The sequence below is a fragment of the Anoplophora glabripennis genome, unplaced genomic scaffold, assembly GCF_000390285.2.
Source record: "Anoplophora glabripennis isolate ALB-LARVAE unplaced genomic scaffold, Agla_2.0 scaffold68, whole genome shotgun sequence".
NCBI classification, from domain to species: Eukaryota; Metazoa; Arthropoda; class Insecta; order Coleoptera; family Cerambycidae; genus Anoplophora; species Anoplophora glabripennis.
In genome coordinates, this window is record NW_019416739.1 from 540,364 (window position 1) to 561,333 (window position 20,970).

Sequence of the window (20,970 nt, forward strand, 5' to 3'; positions counted from 1 at the left end):
AACCATGCTGGTCTATAGAAACAAATACGAATAAGAGGATAGATGCGGTTATACAAAGATATCTCGAAGACTTTGGCGAAGTTATAGGTCTATAATTAATTATGTGAGCAGAATCACCATTCTTTAATACAGGACAGACACTGGCAGATTTCCATATATCGAGAAATATATTAAGTATCAATTTGCTTAGGGAAATTTAGCAAAATATCCTTAGAGCAACCCTAAATGCTCAATGGCAGGTGGTAAGTCAACACTTGACCGTCATCGGGTTGCCCAATCACAGGAGAACGTCGTTGTTGAGTGTAAGAGATGATCCAAACCTCTTTATTTCGCGTCGATCTCTAGAACATGGTCATTGCCAGACGACTATATGGCGAATTTTGTATAATGATCTTCACTTAGACGCTTTGAGGTCATAAAGAAAAAATCTAATTAAAAATGTATTTAAAACTGTTTTGGAACTCCTGAAATATATGTGCTTTATCGTGGCGAGTACTTACAAAATATTCTGTAACACTTTTTATGAGTTTGTAGATTTCTTATGAAGCCGGACTGTATTCGAAAGTCAGTTTGTTGTAATACATTGTTGTAGTGATTGCTGTGCTGTTTTTCGAAAATACATTTAATAGCGGTATTTCCAAATTTTCTTTTGAAAATGGCGCACTTATTTGGCAATCGCGAATATTATGGTGAAGCAAACGAAAATGCCCACACAGCTTGTCATGGACTATCGTAAATCCACACGAAATACGTCGTGATGCCCTTCAGCCACAGTTTTCAGTGAACATGTGGGCCGGTATCGTTAATGACACTTTAATAGGACCTTTTGAATTGCCTAGAGACTTAGACGGTACTTCATATCTAGATTTTTTTCAAAATCGCTTGCCGGAGTTATTGGAAGACATGCCATTAAATGTTCGGCAAAATATGTGGTTGACTTCAACCGTTTACACTTCTTTGTGTGGGGATATACAACTCGAGAGGACGTGGCAATGTTGCAACGCGTGCGAGCGAATTGGAATCGTCGCGCTGAAGCTTGTGTGCAAGCAAATGGTAGGTACATTGAACATCTATGAAAATCAACACAAATACGTGTATTTACCCCATTTTGATACCTGATATGTGGCAAAAATATTTGACATTAGTTCATTAACACCCTGTAGAGTCCAAATTACTCAAGAACCGAAGCCTGTCGCCATCGAGTTTTATCCTCATTATCCTGCATCGAGTTTTCAAAGACTGGGTTCTAGAGCAGGTAATATTCGATCCACATTTTGGGGAAAAATATTTGTTTCCGATGAAGCGCATTTCTGGCTCAAAGTATTCGTAAATAAACATAATTGCAGAATTTGGGCAGATGAAAATCCTCAACTGACTGAGAAGATGCTTCTTTATCCTTAAAAGGTCACCGTAGAGTGTGGTTTTTGGACTCGAGGCGTGATCGGACTTTTTTTTTGAGAGTAATGATGGAAATCATATTACGGAGAGCGGTACAGGGATAACAAAGTATCTTAGGCTTAATCTTACATGCGCTGTCACGTCTGAAAAAGTTAATCAGGTTAAGTAAACATGCCCTTCTGTGAAATTATTACTATTTATAAAAGCCGTAAGTGAACATCATTTTAAATTAAATATATGTGTACAGCTTAGTGCAATAAAATATTGAGGATGTAAACAGACGATATTTACTTAATTTGTTCCATTTTTTTTTAGAAATACAGGGTGTATCTAAATAACACCGAAAAAATTCAAGGGGCGATTCTCCGATGAAAATTAATAGGGGTCTTTGGTATAAAATTTTTTGAAAACACCCTTCCCTGAAAAGTTACGCCCCTCCTAAAATTACAAAAAAAAATTGTTTTTCTTTTTTATCTTCCACGTACATCAAGCTAAAGAAACCAAACTTGGTGAACATTATCTGTCAATAAAACTACACTTTTTGAATTTTTTTCAACCCTGAACTATTTTTGTAAGGGGTTGAAATAATCAACCCCTATGACATTTTTTCTTATAATTTTTTTTTCGATAAAATTTTTTCCTTTTAAAAAATATGTCTAAAAAACCCCATTCATTTACTAACTTTTTGATCTCTTCAAGTTTCTTCGAAAAGTTAAGGATTTATGACAAAAAAAAATAAATGTATTGTAATGTATTTTTAAAAAGATGAGCTGTTTAACGCGAGTGTATTTTGCCGAAAGATCTAGTGGCCTGTTCTTTACAATGGAATCCGTAGAAACAAATGTCAATGTCATTTATTGTTACTGTTTCTTACTATTTCACAAGTTTCATGATTTTGTGTAGAAAATATTAGTTAATAAACCGAAAATATGGTTAACTATTCGAATTTAGAAATGGCAGATATGCATTTTACATATGGGTATGCTAACGGTAATGCATTGGAAGCGCAAAGACTTTATGCTGAACAGTACCCAGAGCGTAGATTACCCCACCATACTACGTTCACAAATATTCACCAACGCTTGCGGGAACTTGGAAAATTTGAAAAGAGAAGTCATGACTGTGGCCGTAGCCGAGAAGTTAGAACTGAAGCTGTCGATGAAGCCGTACTTAATTTAATTGAGGAATCCCCAGAAACTAGTACCAGGAAAATAGCTCGTGTCCTAAATGTAAGCCATTCGGTAGTTTTTAGAATTTTAAAAGAACAACAGTTATATCCCTATCATCTCCAACGGGTGCAGTCGTTACTGATTCGAGATTTTTTACCACGTGTGGTTTTTTGTCAATGGCTTATTAATATGATCGGCCAAGCGCCGCAGTTCTTAAGAAATATTTTATTTACTGACGAGGCGAATTTCTCAAGAGACTGTATTAGAAATTTTCGTAACAATCATATTTGGGCTGAGGAAAATCCTCATGACTTTTTTGAAGGAAATCATCAGTATCAATTTTCATTAAATGTGTGGCTCGGAATTATCGACGATCATTTAATTGGTCCCTATTTTCTTCCACGACGATTAGATGGTGACTCATATTGTCATCTTCTCGAAGAATTACCTATTATTCTTGAAGAAGTTCCCATTCAAATTAGGCAACGTTTATGGTTTATGCACGACGGTGCACCAGCCCACTTTAGTATACGTGCAAGACGTCACTTGGATGAGGTGTATGCCAATCGATGGATAGGTCGAGGAGGATATGTAAATTGGCCAGCCCGCTCCCCTGACCTTAATCCTTTGGATTTTTGCATATGGGGATATCTGAAATCTTTGATCTACTCAAGGCCAGTTGAAGATATCAATGATTTGCGAAACCGCATTGTAGCAGGGTGTGAAACGATAAAAAATTCACCAGGAATATTTGAACGCATACGCAATTCTATGAGAACAAGAGTAGATGCTTGTATTGAAGCTGAAGGCAATCATTTTCAACATTTTTTGTAGATTGTATTGTCAATATCCGACAGATTTTTATTTTTTGTTACTGTTATAACATTATTCATCATTTGTTCACTTTTAGTCTAAGTTCCAAACTTCTTAGCCTAGTAGAATCATAGGTCAACTATTTGGTTGAGTGTTTTTTAATAAAATGTTATTTAATATGACAATAAATGACATTGACATTTGTTTCTACGGATTCCATTGTAAAGAACAGGCCACTAGATCTTTCGGCAAAATACACTCGCGTTAAACAGCTCATCTTTTTAAAAATACATTACAATACATTTATTTTTTTTTGTCATAAATCCTTAACTTTTCGAAGAAACTTGAAGAGATCAAAAAGTTAGTAAATGAATGGGGTTTTTTAGACATATTTTTTAAAAGGAAAAAATTTTATCGAAAAAAAAATTATAAAAAAAAATGTCATAGGGGTTGATTATTTCAACCCCTTACAAAAATAGTTCAGGGTTGAAAAAAATTCAAAAAGTGTAGTTTTATTGACAGATAATGTTCACCAAGTTAGGTTTCTTTAGCTTGATGTACGTGGGAGATAAAAAAGAAAAACAATTTTTTTTTGTAATTTTAGGAGGGGCGTAACTTTTCTGGGGAGGGTTTTTTCAAAAAATTTTATACCAAAGACCCCTATCAATTTTCATCGGAGAATCGCCCCTTTTTCGGTGTTATTTAGATACACCCTGTATATGGGGAAAAATGTTCAAATGGAAATCCATTTTCTTAAAGTTACGTTAATTGTAAAATAAATTAAAACAACTTATTTGTAATATAACCCTTTTGTCAATATAGATATTAAGGTACCTATACTTAGAGTATTATCTAATAAGTATATTATTATCCTATAATACCCGTGATTAATTCGATGAAGTTCGAATTCGAAATTTTTTATATTTAGCTGGTATAACATTTACTTGCTTCACATTTAATTTACAGTTTCTATGATTGAATTCATTCATTTCTGTGGTAACGTTTCTTTTTTAATTTGACCCAGAGCGTTATCGATATTTATAATGCTCTAGAGCACCATTTGCGCATTTCTCATTTAATATATCTCAAACTAGGATGATAACTGCAAAATAACAGACTAGGAGGACATTAATTAAATTAATAGAGATACAGTGTTAACAGTAACGTAGATTTAAATAATCTTCCTAGAAATTAGTTAATTTAATGCAGGACAAAAGACAATACAAGAAAAAATAATTTATTTGTTCCAAATAATTGACTTTGACTTGACTATTTTACTAGTACACTATGCGACTATACAAGGTATAGAGCTTTATAAATGATTACAGGCTACGTCACTGTCGAATTTAGGCAACCAGCACAATTAGCACTTAAATTGAACTTAAATTCCGTAAAATGAAGACTCGGTATAATTAATAAGGAAGGTTTTGTCCTAAGTACAAAACTGTACAAAAATAATAAAATATGTAATTCTGATAGTAGTTTTAAAGTGCAATCTAAGCTACCAATCCCTTTCAGCAAATGTTAAAAAAAAATGTTAATTTTACGTCATCAGTCATAATTATTCGTTTTCAATGAATAATAACAAACCGTTGCGCCTACACTCTAGACAATCCGTTCGCTAATTGATTAAATGAAATGTTGTGGAAAAATTCACCAATACTATTTAAGTATTTGTTAATTTTACCAAAATTTAATTTCGAAAACGAAGGAAATCAAATTACTGTCTCAACAAAATTACGTCAGGTGGCTTGAAATCATTTACAAATGCCAAAAAAAAATCAAAATTGTTCGAATTATTCCATAAATAAATCATTTTTGTTAAATTCTAGTAATTTTTCTGGCAAGATTGTTTTTTTTAAGGATAAAACTGTATATCATATGTTTTCAATAAATTTCCTTTGTCTCTGTTAAAATTAGAGCTTATTTTTTCAAATTGATAGTATCTTAAAAATGTAATAATTTCCATTTATACGAAGCAGGACTGAATCTTTTTTATGCATGAGTTATTTAAAGTATTATTTCTACTCTAAAACAAAAATGAGAAAGTACAACTGAATAAATATATTCCCTGAATCTAGAGGGTACCACTGTGTATCCTAAAGAGGTCTTTTGGCCAATAAAGTAGCTCGTATTCTTGTCCCACAACACAGATTTCCCTTGCGATTACTTGTACGTCGACAATCTTATTCATCCCATCGAAACCTGCATTCCAGTGACTATACATACAGAATCTCAATGTCTCGTTATTTTTTCTGTTCGTCAGCTAGCGTTACATGCTTCTTTTAGTTTCTCAAAAATGTGCTAGATAACCAAATAGACTGACTACATTATTATTGAACAGAAAATTTATATACCGAGACTTTTATTTACTTCCAGATATTTTTTATAAATGCTTAGATCTAAAATCCAGGAATATCTTCGTAAAAATATTTACAATTTAAATGATTTCTTTTTCGACTTGTCACCAGTCTACATTACTCTAAATTGTGCATCTTCGAACATAATCATATACAAGGTGTTTCAGGATTAAGTCGACAAACTTTGAAGACATTCCCACGTAAAAATAAGTAAAGCATATACAGGTTCGGAAAGTCCCCGTGGTTTATCGGCAGTTACTTACGTGCAAAGTAAGTCATAGAAATCCGTACGATAAGATCCACTTCCACTTGTAATTCAGCGACCGGTGGTCATCTTTGTTTTCGTCGTTTGCCTTTTCTTTAATAGGTGTCACTACTTATACAATTGCGACTTCGGTATTCCGATATGTTAATACAATCCGTTAACAGAGGGCAGCACAACGCGTAACAAAGAAAACTTTTTACAGTAGCTAGTAGATACCTCTGTTTGTAAATCTAGTGACCTTGTTTCCCCTACTGAGAAGTTATTCAAATGAAGTATAGTGCTCAGCTGCATTTAAAGTTCATTTAGTTGTTATTTAAGTATACTTTGCCCTCTGTTAACGGATTGTATTATATCGGAAAACTGGAGTCGGAATTGTATAAGTAGTGACATCTATTAAAGAAAAGCCAAACGACGAAAACAAAGATGACCACCGGTCGCTGAATTACAAGTGGAAGTGGATCTTATTTGTGGAAGGGCGAAACGGGCGGTGACTATAAGACGCCTTCATTATAGCCATCCTTCTCTATCGCACGGATTTCTATGACTTACTTTATCGCTCTCACGTAACTGCCGATATACATGTGGACTTTCTAACCCTGTATATCAACATAGGGCCGCAAATATTTCCTTTTCATTATACAGAGTGCTAAAGATTCCAAAAAATAATGATATTTTTAATATCTTGAAAGTGAGTAGAGATATTTAAGTAAAACTTGGTGTGACTTACAGTTTATAGCAGAATAGTCTTTCGCAATATGTCTCATAATGATAAATAAAAAATACAGATAACCAATTTTACGTTTCTTTTAAATCAATTTCTTTTATAAGAATGTTTTTACTCGACTATTTTTAGCTGAGATAAAGGGTGAGGCGGTAATATGAGAATTATGTGAAATATTACACAAATTTCCAGCAAAGTTACAGTTTAAACAATTTACATACTAAGGCATTGGCATTTTCAAAGTTACATTGTTACTTTTTACCCTTATTACATTTCGCGTGCTCAAAATTGCCTTCGTCGAAATTGTGTTTTCCGTAACCACTCGAGCGTGACGTGAGATAAATAAAAAATCTCTATTAAGCGTTTGATTAAAACTGACAAAATTATATTTGTACCAGAGTGGCTGTAATGAAAAAATTCCTTATCGATTTTAAGACGAATGGGAACCGCTTTTTTATTTGAATTTGTATCTCCGGATGAAAAATTAATTTTAATCACGGTCTTTGTACATTCTGTAAAAGAATCCTCTTTGAAAATTCTACCAACCGCTTCATACCTAGTCGATAATAATTAATTAATCTTATTTAAAAAAAATGCATTTCAACAAAATGATATATAAAGCGCTTCAGTAGAATGAAATTAGTAAAAATTACAGTTTATGTGTTCAAATTTGAGTAAACTTTTCAAATTTGCCGCCATTTGTATTTTTTGTGCTAAAATCGTTTTGCTCTTTTGGCAACTGTTAAGTAGAAACATGGCAGTTAATAAATATGAAGAAGTATATGATAAAAATAATGTTAAATTTGGTGAAAGTTATGCAAAAGTTGGAGGAAAATATCGTACAAAATATGGAAAAACAAATAGCACCATTCGAAATATTGTGAATAAATTTGAAGAAACTGGTTCAATTCAAGATCAAAGGAGTAAAGTTTACAGTCTGTAGTGATCGTTGACAAGAAAATATTGCAGCTGTGTCACTACAAAACTAAACACAGCAATTAAGCATTAAACATACCACTTTATTCAATATTTTGCATAAGGATCTTCACTAAGGCTTACAAAATACAGAGTTATTGCCAACTGATGTATTATGTAGAACATTTTTTAATTGGTCTCTTGCAGTGAAAGAAGAAAGTGATGATTTAAAAAAATACCTACCTTTCACATTTTATACATCTAGTTTACCAGTTATAGGACCTTTGTGTATAAACCAAACAACACAAATTCTAGAAACTGACTCAATTAAATATTTGGGAATACTTATTGACCGACATCTGAGATGGGACCTACAAATAAAGCATATTATAGAAGAAGAGTAGAGGACTACTATCACGCTTTAAATACCTAAAAGACTATGGAGATGTTAAACATTTCACAACAGTATATTATTCTTTAGTCCAGTCTCAGTTAGTAGTACGGTATTATAGGATGGAGAGATGTTAATGACTCATTTAAATAATTTAAATATCTCACAGAAATGGATAATCAGAATAATTTATAACAAAAAAATAACATGTTCAAGTGATCATTTATTTAAGGAAAGTAAGCTTTTTGATATCAAACAATAACTATTTTGTTTAATCTTGTTAATGTAAAGAAAGAGTTACAGAATATCTGAAGTGTATAGAAGGGATTTTCATTTTGAAACTGAAAGTTCACCGTTAGATGACGTTTGTAGAAAAATCAATGAACAAGATTTCGATTCCCACCAACCCTATTCTATTGCCAAAGCCGAAAAAAAATTCCACATGTTATACTTATCGGAAGGCGCATTGTATGCGTTACATTCTAAATAAAGGCATTGGAAAACAGGGCAGCGAGTTTAATTAAGAGATTTGGAAACCGCAAGTAATGATACTACCGATCCCATAGGCAGTATTTGTGCGTGTGAGGGTGCTAAGGATACAATGGCACACGCCCAGTACCCACCTTGGATCAATTACTTTTTACCGAACATCGTGCCTAGGGGTCCCTCAGCGTTGAGCCACCATTCTTGGTGTTATGTAGACAAGGGTGAGAGCGAAAATAGATTAAGGTGACTGCAGGAGAATTTGAATGTTGAACATTTGCATTTAAAATAACTAAAATCTTGATTTTGGCATACAATTTCGTTTTTAATTGAGCCATAAGCATCTTAACCACATTTATACTTTTTTTTAGAAATAAGAACGATTCATTATGAACAAATTTACACAAAACTCGAATGGTATCCTGTTTTACTTACAATCACAACATACATAAGTGTTATGATGTCAGTAACATTTATATATTATTAAAACGGCTGCATATTCCTTCCAATGTACCAAACAAGCAAACGAAGAATATGAAACTAGCTGTATATTGCAATTCCTATAGGTTTAATCTTATAAGTACAGTTTAAACGATTTCATCTTGCTGATAAGTCTGTGGTAATCACAAATCTGTCAAAAATAATTTACATAAGAATAATAAGCAAGCCGTAAACAAATTCAATTTTAAATTATCTCGATTGGATCAGTAAGCAACTATTGCATCCAACTGTTCGAGTAAATATAAGGTATAGGTATAACAGCAGAACCTTTTTACTTCTAGTGCTTTGGCGTGCATATTTTCAACTAGATTTTTGTGTTGTCTGTAATTTATTTTGGTTATCTTTTTTTATATATTTAATCATTTTAGCAGAATATCATCTGGGATTAGTAAGGACTTCACCTTACCTTAAATCTAATTATTCCAATTGCGAATTTTTAGAAAATATGGCAAAAATATCAAAAGTTTACTAATAAGTCTACAGACTTTAAAATTCCAGTCAGTGAGGTACTTTGAAGGTACTATATAAAATGGAATAAAGAGAAGGAAAATATCATTAATTTGTAAATGATAGATTCGTTAATCATTTACAAATTTGAAAAACAGCAAAAACGAATTAAAATTACATTGCATCGCAAATGTAATATCATGTACTTTTTATTCCCTTCTAAGCCATACAGTTCAAATAAGCTGTTGGAAATTATATTTTTATGCTGTTTTGTAATCAAGTAGGTATAATAAATTAAGTGAAACTCAACATTTCTAGAAGACCAACTTACACTGGCATAAAAGTTATGAGACACGAAGAAACAATTTTTTTCCAATTTTTAAAATTTATTCCAATATCGAGTCCAATGTAAGATACAGGCTGTTACAAATTCGCTTCTCACTACAGGGATCTCGGAAGCGGTAAGTGATACGAAGTAGCTTAAATAGGGGCAAAGTTGCGTAATCAGGGGACCAACATTATGCCTCTAAAAAATCAAGACTAACATGATTAGTTTTCGAAATATTTGAAAAAAAAAAAATGAAATTTTGGAAATCCGTTTTTGTTTCATTTCAGCCTTGTTTGAGGTGATACTGAAAAAAGAAGAATACTTTTTCATGGCCACTTTTTGCCCTCTATCGATTGTCATAATCAATTTTTATATGTAACGTTTCGCTCTTCAGGACCATCATCAACTTATTTTTTTTTAAATACGACCCTAGAAATTTTATTACATTTTTTGCAAGCCTTCATGACCCCCAATACTGTACTGCCTCAGTCCTAACCAGATTCAGACGTCTTGTCTCCAAAAATTCATCTTTAACGTATTCGTTCCAAATATCTCAAATTTTTTATTTAGATTTCTTTGTTTATTGAATTATCATACACTGTAAGTATCGTTAGATCCTGTGAAATCTAGTTATTTAAACTATTACCATGAAGAAAAATAATATTAGTAATGACTTTTTCATCATTGGATTCGGAAAAGTAGGAGAAATAAATGTGGTAATAATATTGACACATTTGTATTTAAAAAAATTAAATTAATAGGAACTGCTGAAAGAGAAACCTTGCCTCAACATTTAATTGCGTTTAGTATAAAGGTGAAGTATGGTCTTTTTAAAGTGGTTGCTATTTTCGTGTGGCTCTTTAAAGTATTAGACCAGGCGCTATCTGTTTTGGCTTGGGTGAATCGTATACCCACGGAGATTTTTGGCTTTTTGACTTTCAAGTATCACTAGAAATGAAAATTTTTCTATGCGCATAAAAAAAAACGTGGGCTTAACTTTTGACGGCACAATATTATGTTTAAAAAATTGGAAAAATGTCATATTTTTCTTCCTATTTAATTATGTATCTTTTTAAGAGTTGATTTTAGGCGAAAATGGAAGAGGAAAAAAATGTTTGTAATTAAATTTTTTATAATACATGACTGGTTACAAATCGAATGAATCATGATTATTATGGTAAAAATCGAAAAAATCACAAAAATGGGGTTAAAAAACAATACATTTTAGGGAATTTTTTTGGTGTATTTAAATTGGGCGTAGGACCTTTATACTTGGCTCAAGAAAACTTTATGTTATGTAGAATCATCACACCAAATTTCATCAAAATCGGTTCGATAGATTTTGCATAATAATTTTGCAATCCAGATTTTGAAAAAAAATTTGCAAATTTTCAAAATTATGCACAGCAAAAACCAAGGCCCTTAGATACATGAAAATTTAATCACATATAGAAGGGCTCTCAGGCTTTCAAACTTTTTTTGACAAATTCGAATCCGCCAATTAGGAGAGCTCTGGCGCTTGTTTAAACATTGGTCGAATTTTTGTACCTATAAACAATTAGAACTTGGTGAATATTTAATCAAATCAAATTTTTTAAAGCTGGTTTTAAAAGTTCTTGGAAAGACGCTTCTTTAAAAAAAAAACAGATCGATTGATCAAGTTATAACCGTTATTTACACTAAATGTACTGGGACATCCGGGCTAATTTTTCGAAAAATACCCATGTTTACCATACCAATGTTTAAACAAGCGCCAGAGCTCTCCTAATTGACGGATTCGAATTTTTCAAAAAAAGTTTGAGAGCGTGAGAGCCCTTCTATATGTGATTAAATTTTCAAGTATCTAAGGGCCTTGGTTTTTGCTGTGTAAAATTTTGAAAATTTGCAATATATTTTTTTTAATCTGGATTGCAAAATTATTATGCAAAATCTATCGAACCGATTTTGATGAAATTTGGTGCGATGATTCTACATAACATGAAGTTTTCTTGAGCTAAGTATAAAGGTCCTACACCCAATTTAAATACACCAAAAAAATTCCCTAAAAAGTATTGTTTTTTAACCTCATTTTTGTGATTTTTTCGATTTTTACCATAATAATCATGATTCATTCGATTTGTAACCAGTCATGTATTATAAAAAATTTAATTACAAACATTTTTTTCCTTTTCCATTTTCGCCTAAAATCAACTCTTAAAAAGATACATAATTAAATAGGAAGAAAAATATGACATTTTTCCAATTTTTTTAACATATTGTGCCGTCAAAAGTTAAGCCCACGTTTTTTTTATGCGCATAGAAAAATTTTCATTTCTAGTGATACTTGAAAGTCAAAAAGCCAAAAATCTCCGTGGATATACGATTCACCCAAATATGGCTTTTTGAAACAGATACCGTCTGGACTATATAGGGAACGATAGAAGTCGAAATACGTGAATTTCAGATATTTCAAAACATCGTGAACACCGATGAACATATTTTCGATGTCTTTTCCGGGCACTATTTTACCTTGGATTAGGTAAACAATTTTGTTCCAATTTAATTATATCTTCAAATTTCCTGTAAACGTTTTTAAAATGATATTAGAGTGTCGAATATTTTTAATAATATTAATAACAAAATCCTTCATAATCGAATTCTTGAGAAAATTAAAATTAAGGTGGATGATATTACAAATTTTTATTACTAGATTATACAGGGTGGTTCACAAACGGTGACCAAAAAATGAAACCTCGTATTCTTTGGTGACTTTTAAGAGGAGTCTTCCGTATAAAATTTTCAGTTCGTTTTTTATGTTTTAGGTACTCGAAAATCAGCCTTTTTTCGCAAAACATTAGAGAGTAGTAATTTGTAGAAAATTGAAATGCGAATCCGAAAATATCGTAATTGTTTCCGTTCTATTTTATTTAGAAAAATATGCCACCGATACCCTGTCTCTCCGCCACTGGAACATCTAAATTTTAGGAAAATGACTCAGATTTTGGACAATGTTTACATACATACACGTGCCCAATTTCAAATTATTTCACTTACTAGTTTTTAAATTATTAACAAAAATTGAAAATATTTTTTATGTTAACACCCTGTATCATTTTAACGAAGCGTACTAGATCAAAACCTTAATACGGCCCCTATATTTATAGTAAATTTCTGCGAAATATGTAAATTTCCTTAATTTAATTTTCGTGACCTGTTTCCGAGCTTTACGTGACATTACATTTAGGGATATGAGTACTAACGAATATTCAATAACATAGGCTACCGGTTATATGTCTACGCTGGTGTAGATAGGAAATTAATTATTAATCTAACATTTTACACTAATTACGGAATTTAACGATATTCGTCCCATCAGTGTAAAAGCTTTCTAGCATATTAGATTTAGATATTGAAATAGCGTTGAATTTCAAATAACTCCATTCAACTGCTCCATTTATCGTTTATTAGCTAGTTATTAAAGCAGACAGTCCCAATGCAAACTGACTTGTTGGAAACTACGATACAGGGCGATTAAAGTAGTGTTCACTATGTTGTCAAATTCTTTCATATCTACAGGGTTTGACGTCAAGAATTAAAAAAATCGTGCCAGTACCTTTTCAACAATGTTTTATTTTTTAGGATAATATAAATATAAAATTTATTTCTAAAAATTGGTAATAAACTGGAAGAATAACTGAAAAATTGCTGTAAATACAGTAAAGTCTGTAAAGCCATAATTTTTGGTACAATTTATACTTACACAGGGTGGCCAAATGAAAACGAAACAGAGCCATTTAAAATTTAAAGTCTGTTGTAAAGAGAATTGTAAGAGCTTTGAAAAGAAATATTATTCAACCCCCAATGCCATTTAAATATTTTGGGGTGATGTTTATCCTTGCTTGGAGGTGAGAGTGGCGGAGTCAAAAATACCAGCAAAGAATGCCCCCCTTTAATCTAAAATCGATGGATCTGAGCGTTTTTCTACAATCTTGACGCAGTTCCAGAAAATGACTCTGTTTCGTTTTTATTTGGCCACCCTGTGTATAAAAATATTTGCAATGTCTAGGACTACACTGTTATAAAAAGTGTAGATATTAATATAGGGTGCCTGAAAATATGTGTACAGCTTCCCTCATCTAGAGATAGAAGCCATAAACTTGTTCAGTTTGAGTCTCATAAAACCCCGTATCCTATGGACTACTTTTTCCGGGATTAAATGTAATAAAATATTTAACTGCGTTATGACGTGGAAAGAGAAACCAAATAACCCTGAAACATACTTAAAATATTTGGAAAATTTTATGTGAGATGAAATTTGTTATCAAATTTAATAATACATCGGTATCATAAGGTACAAAGTAAATTAGAATTTGGTATATAATACCAGCTATGCAGTTTTAAAAAAAGTATGAGGCAACATTGACGTAAACCTAATTAATATTAAATATAAGAAATTTAGGTAAGTTATAAAAGGAAGATCTATATTTTGGGTCATTCCATGTCAACTGTCCCAACGCTCCCAATCGACCATCTCTAATCTTCATGAAATTTTGCACAGAAATAGCCCTAGGTCCTAAACTAAACTGGGTAAAATATTAGACTCTAATAGGTATGCTTTTGTTTTTTGATAAACGAAGAAGGATGAAATTTAGCTGACTAGGATAACTTTTTGTGTCAAATCCAGTCGTGTAAAAAAAAGCAATTATAGTCAAACCTATATTGCAAATTGGTGCCAATTTTGAGCAAGAAAAATCAGTTTCTGAAATAAGGACCATATTTAAGAACAAATAACTTAAGATGCTGCAATTTAAATCGGACAATAACTTTCCCAAGAGTAGTCTTCTGAAAGCAGAGGATGACAAAAATCCAAAAACAAATTTTTATGCCAATTTTACGTGGTTCTTGAGTATTACTTAGTACGCATTTTAGGAAAATTCCTTTCCTTATTCGCTTGACGAACGGAACCAGCCTTAAAAGTTTGCACCAACGTCATTGTTAGATCTTGATATTCATTTATAGCCATGGTTTGAACCAATATATGTCACTGATATAAGGACAAGACAAAATAGTTTGTCCTCTAGTCAGACAAAGTGTCATTATCTCTGCATCACTCGGGTCTTATGATGAATTGTGCATGCCGCCATTAAGAGTTTAAAGCATACGCAGAGATTCTACTGGAGTATCTCTGACATGTTGAGATAACATGTTAGACCTTAGATTAGGTATACAACTTTGTGGCAATTTCGCGTAAGTTTTAAAACATTATATTTCATGTTATCACTTTTTTAAGTGGTAGGTATTGAAAACAATTTCATTAAGTGTAACTCTAACATCTAATTCTATAATTATAGTATAACAAGCATTGATATACACAATAAAACCCATATTAAAGCTACTAAATTCAGATCCAAAGATCAGCAGTACTGCTGCTTAAGATTTTACGTTGAGGCAAGCGTGTTATCAATCGATAAGATCAGTATTATGAATTATTCACTGAAAAAGGGGAAGTTTGTAGTAGTATCCCCAGGCACGAAAGGTTTTATTATTTCAAAACGGCAGCTTATAAATACAGTCAGAAAATCCGTTGCGATGTGATATCGCCTGTTATTTTTAGACGTACAGCTAACTAATGTAATCAAACCAGAATGTCTCTCGAATGAATGTATGACTTTTTCATGCTATTTATTACATAAAAGAGAACTTAATTTATGAGTTTTAAGTCGATATTCTTTAACTGAACGAAAAAATTAAATACAAATGTGACCAAATTTGAAAACCTACTACACAACAAAAATGTTGTAGATGTTCATGCCGTTCTAGTTAAGACGGTTATAAAACCAAAAATAATAATTCACTCTGTTTTGGTAGTAAACATTTTAAGTAAATATTTGTTGAAATAACGTTTGGTTTTATAGAAAGTTCTGATGTGCAGGCATTCTTTTGTAGAAAACATTGCAAATGTCCAAAACATTTCAAAAGTGATGCTGAAAATTTTTCTAGTAACCGATGAACATAACATAACATGAAATAATATTAATTTATTGAGTTGCTATATTTATCACAAAACAGAATAAAAAAATTATAGGTGATAAGTGATAACATGTGTCTTTGAAATACTAAGTCTACAGATTTATTGGGCAAAATAAGATAACTTATTACAAAAAAGCCAATCTGAACCCTCTTAATGGGCAGGTAAAGGTTAAAAACGTTTATTTAGACTGCTTAGTTGCTACAACGCATTATTTACTTGAGTGAATAAAATTATATATAAGCAGTGGTAGTGGTAATGGTAGTGGTAATGGTAGAGATAATGGTAGTAGTAATGGCACTGGTAGTGGTAGTAGTAATGGCACTGGTAGTGGTAGTGGTAGTGGTAGTGGTAGTGACAGTGGAAGTGGTAATGGTCGTGGTAGTGGTAGTCTAGTGGTAGTGGTAGAGGCAGTGGTAGTGGTAATGGTAGTGGTAGTGGTAGTGTAGTGGTAGTGGTATTGGTAGTAGGAGTGGCAGTAGTAGTGTTAGTGGTAGATGGTGGAGGTGGTGGTAATGAGAGTGGCAGAGGATGTGAAAGTAGAAATAAAAGTAGGAATAAGACGTTCCAATTTAAAAAAACTAACATAAATACCTGAATTTTTAGATAAAGGTTTACTATGGGTTATATTTGACCTTGAAGGTGTTATAGTCTTTCCCATATCAATTGAAGAACCAACAAACCTAAAAATGATTATTTCGTGTGGTAAATTCCTTTAGTAAGGAATTAATAAATATTAATAAAAAAAATTATATGGAAACATCAAATTTTTAGGGCTATTTTAAAAAAAATTCTACCTATACCCTTAAACAAAGATAAAAAATTTAATACCTACTATCTGAATTCCCTTCAGCCGTTTTTATTAACTTAAAAAATCTCGAGAACGAAGCGTTTTCCGACACATGTCTAGAGGAATTTTTTTTATTAATTTGTGACGTGAAGCCATCAAGGCTTAGCCAAGTATTTTAAGTACACCCCATGTATTATCAATTTGTAACAGACTGAAAGATATAAAATAAAATCATTAATCACGTAACAAATAATTTATGTCGATTTATGAAAAGAAAATCTGAACTCAAGTAGCATATGACGAGAAAGAAGGTTAGGTGATATATTTAATAATATACAGTTCTTATAACTTTAATAGTATTTTATCGTTCTATTAATGGAATATTATTAAGTATTCATGTTTTAGTTTTGAAACATAAAAATTGCTATCAAAAACCTGCTTTACAAAAGCGTATAGAATTTATAGATCATGACTAATCTGTTTTGAGGTGGATGTGAGAGGGGGGTAGGCAATTTTTTTCTGGATTACCTTCAATACAACTCATATAATAAAAGTGTAGATCCCTAGATCTGGGCGAGGTCCGGAACATTTTCAAAATTGCAAAACGGTTAAAAAATTTAAAAAATACCTATTTTATAGAACAGACGCTTCTTCTTTTTTTTTTTTTAAAAAAAGTTAAATTCCGTTTATTGGTTCTCGAGATATAAGCTGTCAAAGTTTATCGGCATTTACCGTTAATTTATAAACAATTTAGCAATAATCTTTGAACCAGTGGTTTCGTTTTTCCGAGTTTAAGCTGGAAAAAATTTTCATATCCATAAGTTATTGGCAATAGAGATAAATCATCGGAAAAGCTGTCGCTCGCATGCGTGATAAGTGACTCAAAACACGAAAAGTGGGGGAGGGGGTTTTCCGAGTACGTTAAAATTATAATTTTTGAAAAAAACGTATTTTGCAAATTGATAAATGTAATCTAATTGTTTAAAAATAAAAAAAGAGTGTTAACTTTAAAAATTTACTGTGATCGTCCTAATAAACCGATTTAAATTTTTCAAAAACCGTTTTAAAGGTTGAGCGGTCTTTTCTATGTGAAAAAATTTTCAAGTATCTAAATGTTTTATTTGGTGTGCTGTTTTATTATACTAAAATTTTTTTTTACTAAAATTAGAATTTTTAGAAATTTTTTACTAAAATTAGAATGCCCTAGGAGGAAATTAACATTTTAAAAAAATTATCCAAAAAACTTGTTTTTTGCCTCTTTTTCATCAGTTATTGCTGTTTTACAACATCGGTAATAAATTTAAACATTTTTAACTTACAGTATATTATGTATATTCTGCATAACAAAATACTCAGGTTCTAAGATACAAGTAAAAAACTCAGATAAAATAGTTATTTTTTAAAATTTTTTAAACATTTTGGCAATTTTGAAAATGTTCCGGACCTCCAAAATTATCCAATAAACTTCTTTTCAGCAATTATTGCTATTTTGCAACATAGGTAATAAATTTAAACATTTTTAGCTTACAGAACATTGTGCAAAATTCAATTCTAAAACTTTTTTTTCCTCTTCAATATTCTTCCAAAATGCTTAGGTTCCAAGATATAAGTAAAAAACTCAGATAAAATAAGTATTTTTTTAAAATTTGTTAAACATTATTGCAATTTTGAAAATGTTCCGGACCTCGCCCAGATTTAGGGATCTACACTTTTATTGTGTAAGTTGTACTAAAGATATTCCAGCAAAAATTAGCTTGCCCCCTCTTACATCCAAGAAGTGGAATATTTCGACAGGTCCGCCCTGATCTATTAACTAATTTAAAACTACTAAATGTGAAGTATAATTTTTTGTTGACGCAAAACCATAAAAGACCATCTGAGGAAATTTCTTAATCCTTCTTTAAACTCTTCGATCGAACGCAGGCTGAATCGCCTGTCAAAGTTTTATTTTCGAACAACCTAAACTTTCACGGATTATACTTTTTTTTTATAAGTTTTTCCTACTCCGTTTTCGTCTTTCTGACTTATAGTGAAAGAAATTTATTGGAATATTTATCAGTGACATGGTGACATTATACAGGGTATCCTAACGAAAATGGCTGATGTTGATGTTATTTTAAGTTTGCTTGTGATAGAAACTTTCAGTTTTTACCGAATTTTCCAATGTTTCGAGCAACTTTTTAAATTTCTCTTTCCTTTAAAACATTATTCGGGCTATTACGAACTTTTAACAAAATTTAATAAGTTCAAAAACTAACACATAGCTAATACAGTGCGAAACATCGCTTTACTATTAAAAATGTTGTCACCCCGTTCTTGGTGGTGAAAATTCGAAATATTTGGAATTATTCAATTTTTGTGACTGAAAACATACAAAGGTATTGAATTCTCGAAACCGAAAGATTTGCACTAACCAAATTTGGACGGGCACATAGCGAATACAATGCGAAACATCGCCTCACTATTAAAAATGTTGTCACCGCCGTTCTTGGTGGTGAAAATTCGAAATATTTGGAATTATTGAGTTTTCATGACTGAAAACATACATAGGTATCGAATTTTCGAAACCGAGAGATATGGACTAACCAAATTTGGACAGGATATAGCTAATACAATGCGAAATATTGCTTTACTATTAAAAATGTTGTCCGGTATACCATACACAAGCTCCTAAAGCTTCCACACACCAGCTCTTAAAAAAGGCAAATACAATTCATGGTCTAAAGCTTCCACACAAACTGAAACTCCTAAAGTTTCCATAAAGCAACGGTATGTCGCAACATCAGTGCATTTGTAGGTTCAAAAACAGAACGTGGATCACTATCCCAAGCTATTTCACCATCAATGGGTAAATTTTGATAAACTTTACTCCACTTTAATTAATATCTGACTTCTTATAATATCTAAATAATATATGATTACAATAAATCATATCAAATATTTGAAATTATGACTGAGATATCCATTAATGTGTATTTTTCTACAATCTTCCTTATGCTTTATTTCGTTCCGTAATACATTAACCTAACCCCCGTAGGAACTCTGCTTTTTATAATCAAGATCAACAAAACGTATTTACACTTCGAAAGGTCTTTCTTAAACAAATATCCTAAACAAATAAAAACAACACTCCCTTATTTTCAATGAACCGCCATAGCGAAATTGAATATATCACTTACATATTAGGGTCGAATGCTGGTCGTGTTTAATTTAGTTTCACAAAGACCCTTTTAAAGAGCACTAATGAAATTTGAAACTGAAGCAGAAAAATCTAGTGGATCGTATTTTGTGTTTTTATTAGCGGCGGTCCTAAAAAAACATACCGAACAAATCTTAATAAATTTCTAATATTTGTTTAATTTATACATAAATGGAATCTGGTAAATCGGATCTAGATATTTAGGATGTCTCTGAATAGATGTTACAAACTGGTAGAACTAGTTAAAATAGCAAAAAAGTTCCTGTCAATATCCGTCCGATCGTATCTCTGTTACTATAAATGAAAAAAAAAGAAGAAACTATTCATGAAATTATTGTAATCTGTAATCTAAAGACCAATAACGAATTTAATTTGGATTAGATAAGTCATACAGGACTTATTAAAATCATGTATTAGGAATAACCTGTATATTAATAAAAATAATGCCTAACGTTTCGTTATTTAAAAACCTAAAAGTTTTTCGCATAAGGTTATTATTATTGAATTGGAAGTCATTTTTTAAGGGTAATAGTTCCCTGAATACGAAACTGAAATAATTTTTTTAATCATGAAAAATAGTCGCATTATAATTAATTTTTTAAATTACACTATAGCAGCGTAAACTCAGCCACCCGGAATTAGCATGGTAAGTTGTATCAGTTCAGTATCATATGTATAAAAGTACTAATTTGATTGATATGAAATATTCTTTTAAAATCGTTTCAAGTTTTTATGACCAATATTAGTAATATTTTTTTTTAAGCAAGTATGTATTTAATTTCTGAATCTCACTGTATTATTTGAATTGTGGGGAAAATTGTTTTAAAACGTAGTGATGCAATTTAATGTCATTTTTTAACTTCAAATATTTATGTATGTTCTAAGGTTATTTATTTGTAGCATAGTTTTTTCTTTGTTTAATTAATTAATGTCCACATTTAAAAAATACTTATGTTTTCTTAATTTTTTTATTTTTTCATTGTGAGATATTTGATTAAACAAAAATTTCATAAATAATACTTTAATCCTCTCGGCATAACGATTTGTTTAATTATTTTTTTTTTTAATTTTTCTACAGATGGGAAAATACCCAATTAAACAGACAAATTAAAATATTTAATCACGAAACTTGCTACTTCATAGAAAGCAGGAAGTTATACCCTGTAATTGATTAATGATATGA